This window comes from Polyodon spathula, chromosome 20 (assembly GCF_017654505.1).
Source record: "Polyodon spathula isolate WHYD16114869_AA chromosome 20, ASM1765450v1, whole genome shotgun sequence".
NCBI classification, from domain to species: domain Eukaryota; kingdom Metazoa; phylum Chordata; class Actinopteri; order Acipenseriformes; family Polyodontidae; genus Polyodon; species Polyodon spathula.
The window spans coordinates 24,333,988-24,346,758 of NC_054553.1; the positions used below are offsets into that span (position 1 = coordinate 24,333,988).

At 36.6% G+C, this 12,771-nt stretch overlaps 1 pseudogene; it reads left to right on the forward strand.

Moving 5' to 3' along the window:
* LOC121295925 overlaps positions 1-12,771 on the forward strand; it is a 106,974-nt pseudogene that overhangs the window by 20,434 nt on the left and 73,769 nt on the right.

A 12,771-nucleotide genomic window follows, 5' to 3' on the forward strand; every position in this document is an offset into this window, starting at 1 on the left:
TTGCCAAAAGTTTACCTGCATTATTTAATTTTTAGCAATTGTGTGAATCCAGTCATTTTAAAAACTCCCTAATATTCAGCAGTGAAAGACTATAAGAAATATAAGAATTGAGTTTCTCTTTGTACTTATCAACGCTATCATACATTTAATTTGATGACTGTGGTGTACTAGGGTACATGACAACAGTCTTTAGCCCACATACATTGTTAGCAATGTGGAACCTTCTTTTGAATGTGATGTATACTGGTAACTTTTAAAATACATTCGATGTAGACAGGCGTGTGGCTCCAGATGATATGCGTGACTAATATAAAGCTCATTATGGTTTGATTTCTTTGATACAAGATGTTAGATGACTTTGACCCAGTCACTGCATCTGACAATGAGTGGAGCTCCAGCAGGTCCCGCAGGAACAGGCAAGACTGATACCACAAAGGATCTCGGGAGCCCTCGGAATCATGGTCTACGTCTTCATAGAACATCAATCATCATTTACAATATATACAAATGCCAAATGCCCATTATCGTTATTGTAGCGAACGTTCTGGATGGTTTGCATTAAGACGGCTTGCTTCATTTTCTTCAACACTGTTGCTCTGCACTGTAGCAAATACACAACCCCTGTCATCCCAAAATCAGGAAATTATAAATCTGGGTGGCGCTGTGGTCTGTCTTATCTTGTTCTTGGGCTCTGTTGGTTTGCCCTTTTACAGTGAATAACTGCGCCCAAAGAAAATAGATGACCTACCTTCCTTCAAATTTGTGTTTTGTGTTTTTGTAAGCAAATAGAGAAAATAGAGGGGACATAATACTATATCGATATACGAGTCCTTCTCTGCTTTAGGGGTACAAAAAAAGTAACCAAATATCTCTCAAGATAACATGTAAACAGATATTTATAAAAAAAACAAACAAAAAAACCAACCTTTTTGGATTAACGTACTAATAAAATTAAATGCATGCATTGTACATCAGAATTGCTCAGAATATTTCACTTTGAAAATTGCTTCAATTTATGCATAAGATAAACCACCGCTTTCACAATCTAATCAAAAATAAACTTTTCAAAATGCATCTGTGGACTTTTCTAAAAGGTGATTTAAAAACCCCAGAGAAAATAGCTATGTTTAGTATGTTACCTTGTCCAGATTTTCTGTACCCCTAGAGTAGAGAATGACCTAAATGTTGAAAAAACTAAAAATAGACACACGATATAATAAAAAATTAAATGAGATGCGTAGTTAATTTAAAAATGAACTATAGTTGCCTACATTTCACCTTCATTTCACTTTAAATACTGGGATAGCAACGCTACTGCTTCAGGTATTTAATAAATCCCAGCAACTTATATTAACACTGAATAGTTACATCCATGAACTCAGGTCTAAACTATTATTTAGCGAGTTCACACAGGTAGCCATTTACAACAGCACACATACTCTTCACATCTGACCAATCACACATCACTTATTTGTATATTAGAGGCCTGAGGTGATCTACTTACAAACACCTGGATATTGTATCCATCCATTATTGTATTTTTTTATATTATATTAAAGTATTTATTTACTGCTATATTTTGATTCATCGGTTACTGGTTACCATGGTCCAGTGCGTTAATCCGCCACTGGTTGAAACACAACACTGTAGCTTCTTCTTACCTATTCAGGGTGACTCACAGAAACCTACAGTAGATTATTATAAACTAAAATAGACATGTAAACAATCAAGCAGACATTTTAAATGGTTTCCTTAAATTATTACTGAAGCATTAATCTGTTAATAGCAGTGATACTTTTGTCAATGTTCAGTTATTTATTATTATTATTATTATTATTATTATTATATTATTATTATTAAGCATATCTACTCTACTTTCACTAAACCTGCAATTACAAAACAATTTCCCAACCACTGGTATCAAAACTTAGAACAGAAGCCATTGTGAAACAGTCTCTTAACAAAAAACCTTTAAACATTTAATTTATGATTTATAGAAATTGAGATGTGTACCTCTTAAAAGCACAGTCCACAACAGTGTAGTGGAACATCTTGCTTTTCTCCTAGGTCCTGTGCTATGGTGGTCCCTGACTTTGAGCTGATCTGTGAAATCATGTTGGTGGCAGAAGGGTTTATTGAGGCCAGACTGTTAGCCAGAAAGTTCATCACCTTGTACCAGCTGTGTAAAGAACTGCTTTCCAAGCAAGTAGGAAACAAGTCTGTTCTTTTACTCCTGTGCATGTATACTTATATACCTGCTTCATTGACATTCTGGATAAACTGTAGACAAAGTTTAAAAAAAAAAAGGCATTCACTAAAATGCTTGTGTTATTTTTCTGCAGTAAATGTTTATTTTAATTTTTTTTTGGCAGTAGCCAATTTACTTTCTAATCACCCTGTTAGTGTTGCACTAATGATCAAATTAATCTATTACCCAGTCAGGTTTTTTTTTTTTGTTTTATAATATATAAAAACAAGACAATTGCCCACACATTGAGAGTCTCCAACTTGAAATATTTACATTTTAATTAAAAAGCACCAAACATAATCAGTAAATCTGATCTGCTAGACCATGCAGCTGTTCTCAAGCTTCCTAATTCACTTTTAAAGCAATGTTTTATTTGCAGGGTTATTGTAGCAGTGCTGTGGCTAACAGTTCGATGATTTCGCTCTCTAATGAATACTGGACTACAGTGCTCCTTCGCTATAAGGCTCTCGGTTATAATGCGCCTTGGATATAACGATCCTACAGCATGTCCCCTTATTCCCTATACTAGTGATTCATGTAACATTTCTACAGTAAATACAGTACTAGTGTTACTGTAAACAACTTCTCAGTCTAACTTCCATTTCTGTCTCTCCCTTTTGATACAGTATCTGAACTGATGAAAAGCTGCGATGGCACTTTATAACACAGACATCTTATTCAGCATTCGTTTTGTAACTAAATATATATTACACCTATTATGTGGTTTCCTAATGTGTATACTTTTTTGCTGTGAGAGGAGCTGCAGCTTTCTTCAGGTGACAAGACGCTTCAGCATTGCTTCAGCCCCGCTCCGGCAACCGAACCTGGGACGAGCCCATTCCCTCTTTCTCTCACTTGGTTTGCTTGTTTGTCACTTCGAACTGCGAACATTTAGCCAGGCTATTTATAGTTTAAAAATGGCTAATTAAAATGATCGAGTGTGAATGTTACCTTTTTATTTTTTTGTAAAAAATATAGCGTTGATTACATGGTGCTTTATGAATGGTTAAGTCAAGCAACGTTATATTTTTGCTTCAGTATATGTGCATTAGAGTTTTTTTTTTTTTTTTGTACTTTAGACAGATGTGTATTCTGTCCATCTGTGCCCCCCCACCCCCTCCCTAGTTTATAATGCTCTTCGGTTACAACGCTCGTATTGTGTATCCCAAGTGACCTGCGTTATAATGAGGGAGCGCCGTATGGCAACTTGATTGCTGTGTCTCCCATCAGGACTATTATCACTGGTGTTAACGAGTGATCAAGTCTGTGCTTGTGGTAGCTGTCTCCTTGAAAAGATGGGATCCAGGGAGATGTGAAGACCAGGTGCTGATGAGAGCCCTCCGAGGCTTCAACATCCCCAAGATTGGGACTTATCGTAGATCTTTTCCCTGTGCTGGACATCCCCAGGAAGAGAGACCTTGATTTTGAGAAGTTCATGAAACCGTCTGTTCTGGATCTCAAATTTCAGGCTGAAGACAACTTCATACTGAAAGTAAGTAGATGGCTAATATTAATATAATAATTGTAATATTGCGTTTGTAATTGCAGGTGATCTGGTTCTAGATGACCACGCTTTTGTTATGTCTGAAAGTGCTCTTCTAAGACAGGTTACTGTGCATGCAGTTAACAGAATCTGTTCTGAAGGCATCTGGTTATTGCCAACAGTTGTGGTCTTTACACAGATTTGATCTATACTGACTGATGTCTAGAACAGGTTTATATTTACGTTTGCCTACTATTTTATATCTTACCTTTTTAATATCATATTATGTGAGTTCTCTGTCATCCACTATTACCTTAATAAAGTTTAATTGTAGATTTTTTGGTGGGGTGGGGAAGTATAGGAGTGTACAGGCCATTGGCATCGGTGCACAGTGCAATGCTAATATGCTTCCCTACCTCGCTGCAGAAAACTTGCCTCTAGGAGCCTTTTCAGAAGTAGTAGTTGCTGGTGTTTCAGTACTGAAGCATTCATAAGCCTGATGGTAAAATATTTTTAGATGTTCATTTTAGTTATAAATGTCTTATCTGTAGCCTCTCCTGAGAGTAACCTTGGAGAAGCAATTTAATGTGTGCTGAAATAGGACTTTTGGCCAGGCTTTAATAGACTAATTTGGAGGATATGGTGGGTTTCAGACTTCATAGTTATCTGCTTCTTGAGCCATGGGAAATATGTGTAATCTTCAGCAAACCACAGAGAAATGAGGATGTCTTGTAATACTGGGAAAAAAGCCTCTATGGTTTGAGTTGGGGGGGGGGGGTTATATATATATATATATATATATATATATATATATATATATATATATATATATAGATATAGATATAGATAGATAGATAGATAGATAGATAGATAGATAGATAGATAGATAGATAGATAAATAATATATCAATGGTAAGGAGTTGACAATAGAACAGAAGGTCATCTACTTTGGTGTTCTCTTGCAAACATGAAAAGTCCTGGAATTATGAATGCCTAGGTACTTTAAGCAGCAAGTTGTTTGATTGTTTTGGAGTCTGGTGTAACAGTGTGAGGTGGTTATCTGTTATTAACTGTAACCCCCACAGTGACATTCCATACAGTAACAATTTCAACCTTTTCCAAAATGATGGGCCTACTTTGAGTAGCAGGGGATAGGTGCATGATGGATGACTGATTGAACCCATCATACGTGACAAAGGAAAGGTTTCCTCGCTTCATGAGGAGCTTAGCTGTTGTTGGATTAAATGCTTTGTGGTCTCCGTAGATGTAAGAAACCCAGTTTATTTAAGGATTCTCAGGGTCCTAATATGCTTTTTATCTCAAAAGAGCTTGGAAGGCCTCGGGCAGCCAGTTTTAAAAAACCTAGCATGAAAAAAAAAACAAAAAACAAAACACTTCAATAAGAAGTAAATTCAGCAGACAATAACAAACCACCTAATTTTTCCTTTTTAAAGTAATTAATTGCTACCACCATTTCAGTTAGGTGTCATTTCATCTACATAGTCAAAGTAAAATTGAAAGTATTTTATTAGGTTTTTCAGCTGCATGTCTACCATTGCCTTAAAGGAGTGCTAACCTCATATTCGTTTTACATTATTATTGTGCTGAGGAACTTTGGGTTTATCATTTGTGTTTTTGCATGCATTCAGGACATAGAAATATTTCAAATATTAAGGGTAGATAGAATGCTGCATCCATGTACCTCTGCAGTGGACTGGGGTGAGTTTGAGCTACAACACTTGAAGTGAGGAAGCAGCAACGTTTCATCTACAATGTCCAAAATGAAAGAATATAGATCCAAAAAAGCCCAAAGGCTAGGCTTTTAGTGTGATACAATTAAAAACAATGTGGTCTCATCTTAAATATATGGTGTATTAAATTCAAATTCAGCTCTAGTCAAGCATTATCAAATCAAAAGGCGGCAAACAAGTGGAAGGATGGTAAGTTTATGAGATGCACCTGGAACTTCAAAAATGCTCAATGATAATTTCCTAGTTGATTTACCTATGAAGTTGCTTGTCAAAACATAGACGTTGAGGGATGTATACAGTAATACAATACTGTATGTAAAGCAATTGAAAATGGTGTTCATTTGTCTCATAGGTCTGCTTTCCAGCATTATGCGTGGCCTGGCGAATGTCAGCCATGATGGTCCGAAATGAATTGTGCTGAGTGGTGACACTGACCCATGAGGACTGAGTCTCTCGACACTGTTATGGATGACGACAAGATAAAGCCATTGTCAAACTGGGCAATCTTTTTCTTGACCAAACCCTTTATGTATTCTGTTTGTCACCATATGTTCACGTGAACTTCTGGAATGAATGCTTGTGGTTTCATATCTTGTTGCAAGTGCTTACATTGGTGAGCAATGAAAGGATTCCCCTAAACCTGGTCGTGATACTGGTGTTTGAAATCAGCCACCTTTGTACAGCTACCCCGGCTACAGCTTCCAGAGCAGGAAATCATATTACTGTTTGATGTGTTCCAGTTTTGGTACAAGTAATACTTCAACAAGACTCATTTTCATTAAAAAAATGACTTAATTGTTTTGTCCAATTGTGGCATCTTGTTATATGACATTGACAAAGAGTTTAAGTAGTGTGTCCAATTGTATAACTCATAGTTGTATGTTGTTTCTACCACTGAAGCCCAAGGATCAACAATGACCATGTGTTTGTATTTCTCTGTAGGACTCTTGTACATCAATTCTGTTGATCTGGGGTGGAATCCTCCAGTTACAAGCTGGATTGACCAGAGGGAGGTCCAATCGGAGAAGGCAAACCTGACCATTTTGTTTGACAAGTACCTCCCATTGTTCCTCGACACTCTCAGAACAAGGTATGTCAAGATTCCTTTGCTCTGTTGAACTGTTTTACTTACTTTAAATTACTATAATTTTGTAAGTAAACAGTGTTTGCATGAACTGGATGTCCCAAAAGCCTTGGGCTTTGGCTTTTCAATGACTGGTGTGTTTCTGTGACCTCCTTGTGGTAGAATGCAGGGACGTAGCAGAAGTGTGCTAGTTGTTCTTCAAAACCTTCTTGCACTGTGGGTAGCAGTGGGAGCATGTCAAGAGCAAGATGATGTCAAGGGAGAGGAAGTTTGACACTGCCAGCTTAAATTACTTTTGAAACTGAACAGTCACAACTTGATGTATGGTCAACCCATAGAAGTCTAAACTAGGCCTATAGAACAATGCTGCATAGAGACAATCCTACTTAATATAGCCTCAGATGGACATTTGCTGCTGCTTCCTGGTACCTAATCACTTCATGTGTTCTAGTTCACTCTCCAACAGGTGTATAAGATAACCAAAGGTAGCAGGATGCATCAGTTTATAGCACTGTATTTGAAATGTCTGTATAACGCTAATACAAAAAAGACAAGTGAAGAACCAACATAATGAAAGAGGGACCTGTTAATAAAACTAATGAGGTAAGAAGATGGATTTCAAAGAGCTGATTAAAACTCCTTTCCTGCAAGTCCTTAGCCGCCATTGTGTAACCAAATGCCAGATATGGATCTGAAGGACCACAGTATTTGCCAAGAATTGAACATCTTCCATTTTATTTGAAAATTAAATTCATATTTATTTTCTTTGTCCGAATAATTTTTTGATCATTATTATTCAGATTTAAGAAGATCATTCCTCTCCCCAGAGCAGAGTATGGTTTAGATGCTGTATATATTCATATATGTCATTTACACCTGTAATTGGGTATATGTACATACCCGTTTCTTTTGAAATGTATGTTTTATTATATTTTTTCACTGTTTGTAGTCATGTTGTATATGCGCTCATTTTGAAAATTAAAGCCTTTTATGTTTTATTTTTTTATTTAAATAAGGCTTTTCTGTGATGCAAATGTTATATGAATAAAATATTTGAGTTTCATCCGGTCTTTCATTTTCATAACAAAGCAGTTTAAAAATGTATGGGTCAAAGTGACCCAACTGATGGGTCTTGGTAGTTCGAAAATCCAGTGATTGTGGTGTTTTTATGCAGTAGGCGATGTGTCAGTCACAAATTGGAGAAGACCTGATTGGCTGCGCTACCGAAACAGGGTGTGACGGAGGGTGTTTAGGGGAAGTGGCCCCAGCAATCTTGTCCTTTTGATTGATGTGGTTATCACTAGGACCGAGGAAAGGAAGTGATCAGTTTGCAGTCATGAGTGAAGTGTTTTGTTTGTTTCATAACTGTGTATATTTGTCTTTGCCAGATGGCTAGTATGAATCCTGGAGCTGCTGCTTCAAGCCAGCAATTAACCCGGGCTGCACTGCACCTGTGTTCAAACCAACACCACTGTTTAATCACTGCACCTGTAACTAGAGCACGCACTGTCCAGAGAGATGTCTGTATCTGTGTTGTGTGTCTGTGTTTTTCTACTATTATTTTGGGACTGCAACCCCAGGTTTATACTCTGGCAATACCCACAGTTAGGTAGAGCCAGCATTATTATTTCAACGATCAAGCTGACCACTAAAGAGAATAAAAGAATATGAACTGTTTACTTTGTGCTTGTCATTATGTAGAGCACCTGCACCACCCCTACAGCTACGCACTGCAACCCACACGATCACGTACCCTCAGTGTATTCCCTCATTGTGAATACCTGTGGATATCAGCAAGCTGACAGTTCTAACCCTCACCTCACCCTAGCCGATGATTTTGTAAAATAATCCCGGGTCTGTTTTTCTGAACATGTATTCCCTTGCTGTGCTAATGGTTCAATTAAGCTCGATCAGCCTCTCTGTAAATGTCAGTTACCCGGACTAACTGCAATTCTCGACAGTGTGATGTTGTATTACCTGCTTTAGTTCCTTTGGAATGTCATTTGGAGCCAAAGGTGCAATATTGTGAAAAAACAGCAGCCCAGAGCTTTCTGTAAAGTAAACCTTATTGCACTTCAAAGAAGCAGGCCTTGAATGTGACCTTTCTTTACTAATAAAGCAGTTCCATTGCTTTAGTTCACTGTGGCTCTAATAACTAGTTTCTCAAAATCGCTGTCAGTGTCAGAAAAGCAAGTGGTATAGCTACAGTCTTTATATTTTACTAGTAGCTTTTCAATATAACAACATTGTCAAAATAATTAAGTTATCTGGTCATTTCTAAATGTTTAATGTTGTAAGCCATGGTAAAAGTGTAGCTGCGTATAGCATAATGAAGGCTTTGTGAAGCACAGGTAGACATGACCCATAGCAGTGCATTGTATGAATCATAATGAGCCAGGAAATGCACAGCTATATCACACCAGACCTGTGGAGATTTCTCATCTTTCTATCTTCTCTTCTGTTGTCAAGCTGTCCTTGAAAAGCCTTTGGAGAAGAAAGCTGGTAAAAACCATGGGCCGCATGGTAGCAAGAAACTAATCTACTTAGTTGATGACATGGACATGTCAGCGGTGGACACCTACGGCACCGTCCAGCCTCATACTTTCATCAGACAACAAAGGAATTACCACCACTGGTAAGGCTGCCTTTGGATGTCCTGAAATTTAAGCAAATATGTACGAGGTGCACTGCTACCCAGAATGTTGCCTTCTGCTTTTATAAATGTGATCTTGATGACTGACCCTTTATTAAAGACAAATGCCAATATTAAAATGTTTATAGCTTACAGAATAATGAAACACTCTGACCTGTCATGCACTTCTATGTAGGCCTTAGATGTGCAGTTCTGAAAGAAACACACATTATAGCAAACATCTTCATTTTAGAATATCTGGGTAATTGGGTTCCAGGGGTTTGTGTGCCTTACATTCAGGTAGTTTTGCACCTTCTAGGTCATTGCACAACCTTGTTGTTGTCTTACAACTCTATACAATAATGTTTAATATTTAAAAAATCATTTTAGATTTGTTAAGTAATCCAACAGCAGCTGTTAATCCTTTCACTATAAACAAACTTTATTTAATTCAGTAAAGCTTATAAATGCAAGTATTTATTCAAATTAAATGGAAATGAAATCATTATATAGACACTTGAAAATTGAGCTAATTTCATCTAATAACTGTGTCTGAGCAAATCGAATTAGGCCTATACGAAGGTCAAGAAAGTTGTTTTATTGCATTTTTTAAAAATATCTTTTAAGCATTACTTTGCAGGTAAACTAGATTTATCTAATTTTGTGTGCTGTAAGCAGCTGGCTGGCCAACATATTAGCTGAAGGAAGTTAAAGTAATAAATAAAATATGTGGAGTAATACTTTTATTTTCTATCGTGAACACTTCCTCTTTGTTTTATTTAAACCCAGACCTATCTTTCTACATAGACCATATTTATGCGTTGGTACATTCTAAAATGTTGTAAACTTACTTTGTAAACGTCTATGTTCTATCATTAAAGGTAAGACAGAAGCAAGCTGTCATTGAATGAGATTCACAATGTGCAGTATGTCTCCTGTATGAATCCTACGGCTGGCAGTTTCACCATTAATCCAAGGTATCATTTTTTTGCTTTCTCCATATTTATTCTGTAGATTTATAACTGAGCTTGTGGGTACAGTTCAGGAAAGCTTGGAAAACACGACAATGAAAAACACGTTCTGTAAAACCCTTCAAAACGTAATTTCATTTCTAAATTGGACACCTGGTATGTGGCATAAAAGAAAGTAAAATCGTCAAAAAAATGTATTCCATCAAGGTGGAAAAGTGTATAATGGAAAACAAAATGTATTTTACAAATGACTTTTATTCAATTCCCCCTTCATTTCCATTATGTAAATAGCAAGCCCTCTGCAAAAATAGTGACTATTGAATCTACAGCAGTTCAAAAATACTTACTCATTCCAGCAGTGATTTACTTTGACTTTGTCCTTTTTATGGAGCAAAAAAAATTTAAAAAAAAAAATCAATTTTGACTGCAGGGAGGCTATGTGTGGTAATTCACCCCAAAAAATATTTTGATGCAAGCAGCATTGCATTTAGACATTCCTCTTATCTGTTTGAAGCGCCAGGTGACAACCCTTATTAACCTTTTTTGACGTATAAATCTCTACACCGAATTTATCATCGTCATACTGTACCCCAGGTGGTTTATAGGCGGTGTTCTAAAAGTTTACTGTGTGAAACGTGTTCTAAATCCTGGTATGATAAAGCACAGGCAAGCATGGAAGAGCACAGTAAAAAAAAAAAAAAAAAAAAAAAACAACTTCACTTTAATACCAAATTTACTTTTTCTGTGTTTTATGAAAAAGTTTGGGCCTATAATCGTCAAGTTGGTTTTTGAAACTGGATTCTTAGGGACTAGTTTCATTGGTTCCAGAAGCACTATTTAGATCTACTGTAGACTGATATTGTAAGGTTTTAAGGTTTTTTTTTTTTTTTTTTTTTTTAAGCATCAGTAACCAAATAAATAAATAAATGAAATGATAAATGGCCCACCGGTCTTATGAAGGAACAACTGCTCTCCTCGTTACACTGTTTGAACAAAGCATCCAGTAGCAGTTGAAACTTATTTCTCAGTCACTTTTAACTGAAGCTGACTTTGGAACATGCCTTTTGACAACTGTTTTGTTAAAACTTTATTGACAGAGGATATACATGCTATATACATAACATGTTAGGTTATATTTGAATACCTTTTCAAAATTAACCTGCTAGAATAGAGCAAAGTAATATACTCTGAAGCCTTATCACTGTATTAACTTCTCTCCCTTGTGTGTAATTTTAATATTTAATGCTTCTCTGCCCCCCCCCCCCCCCCCCCAAAAACAACCTAATTTCTGTTTCTTTCCTTTCACAGAGTGGATGCTTTGGCCACTATCTACAACTTTATCTTCACGCAACATCTGAAAGTGGGGAACTTCTCCGTGGCTTGCCATGCAGCTCATTAATCTAGCCCTGGCACTGCCCCAGAAAGTTGCGTCAATCTTCCTTCCATCAAATTCCACTACATCTTCAACCTGAGAGACTTCTCCAATATCTTCCAGGTATCGTATTGTTTTCCCCCTGTTGGCTCATATTGTCATAGACTATTGCAAGCAAGACTGTCACTTACAACTGCCACAATCCTATTAATTTGTATTTACTAAAATATTATATAAATATGTTTATAGACAGCTTGGGATCTTTCATCCAACTGCAAAAATTCTAAATGGTGACATCACAATTGATTGTGTACCTCAACCAATTAACAGTTCTTTTCTTTTCAATGAAATTGACAATGGACTAAATAAGTTGGTAATGATTAGAAAACAAATAAAGCTGGATTTTTAACTTATGTTTTAATAATGCAGCAGTGTATAATAGATTTATAGGACAGTGAGCGTCTGTGTATGGATTAAATCAGCAGCCTGTACATATACTTCTACTCGTGCCAATATTGCTATGTTCTCTGTCCAGTAGCCCTACAATATATACGTTCACTCAGAGTTAAAAAAAATAAAAATAAAAAATAAAATAAAAAAGCCTTGTTAGCTTCTATTTTGTTGTTGGTTCCCCATAGGTATTTTATATGCCTTCCGTGGTCAGTCACTTAACTGCAGCTTTCTCTTTGCTTCAAATTCTGCCCAACTTCTCGCTCTCTAACCCTCTTCACAATGACCCACTGGCTTAACACGCCAATTGAGAGTTGTTGTTTTTTTTTTTTTTTACCTTTGCGCATACTGAGTGCTCCCAACATATGAATGGGACCATTTGTTAATATATTATTCAGGTTTCAATTATTCACAGTGCTGCACAACTCGCTCAGTAATGTAGGAACTATACATTTGGCAGCTTACCCTTTAGAGGAGGAAGGCAACTCGCTCAAGGCTTCCCTCATGCCCACTTGTTGTAAGACTAGCACTGCTACAAGTCTTTGCGCAATATGAGAGAACCACTCGCCCGATCACATGCATATTTGTATATTTTGAAATATGAACCACGATAACTAGAGATTGGATAAACAGGTTACTTAAAACTAAAGTATTTAGAGACTATTCATTTAGGATTGTTAAATGATCATTTGTTATTAAATATGTATATAATCACTATTGTACTAAAGAATAGTATATGGTTGTGTGATTGAATGGAGAAGTGAAAATGCAAATTTGTGA